The 4739-nt window shown below is 45.3% G+C and overlaps 1 non-coding gene across 1 annotated transcript; it reads left to right on the top strand.

Annotated features, from left to right (window-relative positions):
* The first annotated feature begins 2646 nt into the window (after positions 1–2646).
* On the top strand, positions 2647–2753 carry LOC127492876 (U6 spliceosomal RNA). The gene has a single exon (XR_007922706.1). It is a non-coding gene; the product is annotated as a U6 spliceosomal RNA (small nuclear RNA).
* Positions 2754–4739: the final 1986 nt, after the last annotated feature.

Genomic DNA, 4739 nt, shown 5'->3' with positions numbered 1-4739 from the left:
TGGGTGGCAGTGGGAAAGGAAGAGATGAATGGACAGCATCACCAAAAGGCAAAGCGCAGAGAAGTGATCTGATTTCTCCATTGCTCACAGGGAACAGACAACCCACCTTTTCCTAGGTGGCCGGGGGTCTTCCTGTCTCTTGTTCCCAAACTGAGAACAGTTCTCAAAGCCTGGCTGAGCCATAGTTCCTCTGCCTCTGCAGTAGATGATGGGTCAGGGAGATCCCCATCTTTCTTTTTTCCTTGCAAGTTACCCTGAATGTGTCTCTACTTCTCACTACTGCAAGAGTCCCCATTCTATTGGTAAGGAAACTGAGGCTCAGAAAGTTTAAATGACTTCCAAAATCATGTAATGAATGACCCAAGAGCTGGACATTTAAAAAGACTGTCACCCTCCTGCCCTTGGGTGGGGACTGTAGATAGGAGCTTCTTTCCTCTGAGCTTCTCAGAGGTCTATTAGATTTTCAAAATAAATTCTTTAATCAGTGCAAACAAAAATAAAGGCAACAAATGGGAGACTCAGTATCCAAATCCAGATAGGAGAGTGTGTCGTGGGTGAGATAGGAATGGTAAAAACTGTTGGTGCTACCCCAGGAGGAGACCTGTATGACAATTGACATTGGAGAACGGTATTGAAAAATGAGAAGGCTCAAGGCTATGCGGACTCAACAGAAGAATCCGCTCACCTGACCGCTGGGTTTCTCGTGGCAAGCGTTGAACATGTTTCTGTTGGAGTCTGTTGAAATAATCATGTTTGTTTCACGGAACTTGGGGAAAGCCTGGAGAAGCAACCTCCAAGCTGTGCTGCCAAGAGGAAAATTCTCAAAATCAAAACATAGAATTGAACACTGCTTCTGCCAAACATTGGATACGCAGCTTGAACTTCTAAAATTCCTCACAGTGGAAGCAGAACCCTCCACTGCTCCTGCTGTGCCAGATCCTTAATCCTCCTTCAGCCACTGTTGCCAAAGTGAGTTCCTCGTGGTCCCGTTTCCGTGCCTCTGATTCTTGAATCAGCGGTTGAGAGGGGCAAATGTGATTGGTGGAGAGGGTAGTTGAGAAAGTGGAAAGTGAGTGTCTAGAACAGTTGGCCAGCTCCTCTTTTCTTAAGGACACATAGGCAGCAAAAGCCTAAAATGGAAAGCTCAACAGCCCAAAGGAATAATATTTTTTTCTACACACACACACACACACACACACACACCTCACAGTAGAGCCCATGTTTGGGAAACAGAGATTATTTTGACATCCCTGAATTAGGATTAAACATGATCTGAAGTGGTTTTGATGAATGGGGGCCATATGTGAAGGGTTGAAGTTTACATGTCAACATGTTGCTACAGAGGACATCAAGAGACCTAAGAGAGTTTTTAGGAAGATGACTGAAGGGAGCATGCCTTAATTTTGGGGGTGTACACCTTTTGACAGTATGAAATATGGACCTGGGGAGATAATGGTGATGGGGGACCCATGTGAGTCAGGAGGCAGTTTGCTCACATTCAACCATGCTTGCTGACCACCAATGGTGTTTTAGGCAGCCTGAAGCTGGCCCTTGGGAATGCAATAATGAATGATGAAGCCGGCGCCACGGCTCAATAGGCTAATCCTCCACCTAGCGGCACCGGCACACTGGGTCCTAGTCTCGGTCGGGGCGCCGGATTCTGTCCCGGTTGCCCCTCTTCCAGGCCAGCTCTCTGCTATGGCCAGGGAGTGCAGTGGAGGATGGCCCAAGTGCTTGGGCCCTGCACCCCATGGGAGACCAGAGAAGCATCTGGCTCTTGCCTTCGGATCAGTGCAGTGCGCCAGCCGCAGCACACCAGCAGCGGCAGCCATTGTAGGGTGAACCAACAGCAAAAGGAAGACCTTTCTCTCTCTGTCTCTCTCTCTTACTGTCCACTCTGCCTGTAAAAAAAAATAATAATGATGATGAAGCCCTGCCTTTGGGATATTTGTGATATTGTGGATGACATGGATATGCTGATGAATAGTTATCTCCATTTTGACAAGTGCTCTCATGGGATAGATCTAAAGAGAAAGCAGAACAGAGGCAGAGGGATCTACCCCAGCCTCAAAGATCTAGACCCAATATTCTGGAGGAGACAACATCCAAGGCTGGTTGGAAAAATACAAATGTTGTCAATGCATAAGGAGAGAAACAGGGCCGGCACCATGGCTCACTTGGCTAATCCTCCACCTGAGGCACTGGCATCCCATATGGGCACCAGGTTCTAGTCCCGGTTGCTCCTCTTCCAGTCCATCTCTCTGCTGTGGCCCAGGAGGGCAGTGGAGGATGGCCCAAATGCTTGGGCCCCTGCACCCGTGTGGGAGACCAGGAGGAAGCACCTGGCTCCTGGCTTCGGATTGCATAGCTCCGGCCATATTGGCCAATTGGGGGGTGAACCAACGGAAGGAAGACCTTTCTCTCTGTCTCTCTCTCTCACTGTCTAATTCTATCTGTCAAATAAATAAAAAGAAACATCCTGCAACCAGGACTGAGAGGCTATAGCACCTTCAGCAGTCCTCCCAGGGTGATTGTAGGAAGTGAGAAGAGAGAATTGAGGAATGCTGTGTCTCCAGGTCTCAGATATGAGACCACTCAGGGGATGCAGACAGTGAAAGGAAGAAGAATCTGAAAAACGCAGCAAGAATGCACATCTTCAGCTGCATGAAGATGAAAATTGGAACACAGAGAAGGTTAGCATCACCCCATACAAGAATGATGACATGCAAAGTCAGGATAGGTTTTATATTTTTAACATCCAACAACAGAAGAATGGATAAACAAAGTATGGAAATATATATATAATTATAATATATATGAGTTTATATATATAAAAAATTAAATTCTGTAAAAGAAATTAAATTCTGGGTCCAACACCATTGTGTAGTGGGTTAAGCTACCACCTGCAATGCCAGCAAACTTATATGGGTGCCATTAGAATCCCAGCTGCTCCACTTCCGATCCATCTCCCTGCTGATGCACCTGGAAAAGCAACAGAGGATGGTCCAAGTGCTTGGGCCACTGCATCCGCCCGGGAGACCTGGATATAGCTCCTAGCTCCTGGCTCCTGGCCTCAGCCTGGCCCAGCTATTGTGGTCCTTTGGGGAGTGAACAAGCATATGAAAGACTTTTATGTCTGACTTTCCCTCTTTCTCTGTAATGCTTCCTTTCAAATAAATAAAATAAATCTTTTTTAAAGTAAATGAAATTCTGACACATTCTATAACCTGGCTGAACCCTAAAAACACTATGTTAAGTGAAATAAACCAGTCACAAAAGGACAAATGTATAATTCCATTTAAATGAGGCACGTAGAATAGGCAAGTTCTCGTCACTATCACAGTTTCATTTTCTACTAGTTGTTTCATTTCATTTTGATTCCTCCTTAATATTTCATTTTCACGAGAGAGATTTTCTATCTTGTCCATTAAGGATTTCTGTAGTTCGAGAATTTGTTTTTGAGAACTTCTTAATGTTCTTATCAATTTTTTGAGATCCACTTCTTGCATTTCTTCTATCTCATCATCTTCATAATCTTGAATTGGGGTGTCTATTTCATTTGGGGGCATCATAGTGTCTCCCTTGTTCTTGTTACCTCGGCTTTTGCGTTTGTTTGTCATATGGAGATATTCTTTGGTTTTTTCTTGTTATACTGTGACTCTAGATTAAGAGGACTGTCTGCTTTTGATGGATCCTTAGAGGCTGTGATGGGTGTGGCCAGAGAACTCTAGTTCTACAGGGTTAAGGGTGTGCCAAAGGTGATTCACCCTGATTGTTCTCTTGCTCACTCTCGCTCGCTCTCTCTCTCTCTCTCTCTCTTTTTTTTTTTTTTTTTTTGACTCAGTTGGGAGGTAATTCCACACAGCTGAGTGGAATTGAGAGTAGTTGATGTATGAAATCTGGCCCCTGTGGGTATTCGTTTGCTTACCAGAGTCAGGTTTTTCCTGCTTGGCTAATGAGAGACACGTGCTTTATATATGCAAAATGGTGCGCACAGCTTTACTTACCTAAAATGGCGCCTTCCCTATGTCTTGCTCGACTTTGTAAGGTGAGTGGAGAGATAGGCTAAATGTCCGTGCAGGTTCCCCTTATTTGTTTGATTTTTTCTCCCCTCCAGCCAGCCTGGTGAACTTTCCCCAAGGGGGTTTCAGGCCTCGTTCTCTGCGGGCTTTTTCTGCCTTTCCCCACCAATGTCTCAGGTTAACGAGAGGTTTTTAGCTCACCTCTCCTTCCAGCGCTGGCGCGCAGACTCTGCAGCTCCAACAGGTCCGGCGGGTCCTGCTGCTCTGGTGGGTCTGGCGGGTCTGGCAATTCAGAACATACTCAAGCTGACTTACCTCAAATGGTAGAGTTAGAAACATACCAGGGGATTCCAATTCAATCCCATTGAGGTGGCATGTACCAATGCCATCTCACTAGTCCCAGTGATCAATTTCTGTTCACAATTGATCATAATGATAGGACTAAGAGCCAAAGGGAGCACATAAACAAGACTAGTATCTGCAAATACTAGCTGATAGAATAAAAAAGGGAGAAAACGATCCAACATGGGAAGTGAGATACACAGCAGACCCATAGAATGGCAGATGTCCTAAACAGCACTCCGGCCTCAGAATCGGCCCTTAAGGCACGCAAATCTGGCTGAAAAGCCCATGAGAGTATTACAGGCATGGAAAGCCAAAACACTCTGGCAAAAAAAAAAAAAAAAAAAAAAAAAAAACCAACAACAAACAAACAAC

This window comes from Oryctolagus cuniculus, chromosome 14 (genome assembly GCF_964237555.1).
Source record: "Oryctolagus cuniculus chromosome 14, mOryCun1.1, whole genome shotgun sequence".
Classification (NCBI taxonomy): domain Eukaryota; kingdom Metazoa; phylum Chordata; class Mammalia; order Lagomorpha; family Leporidae; genus Oryctolagus; species Oryctolagus cuniculus.
Note: the sequence above shows the minus strand (reverse complement) of the source record. Positions and strands in the feature narration are given on the sequence as shown.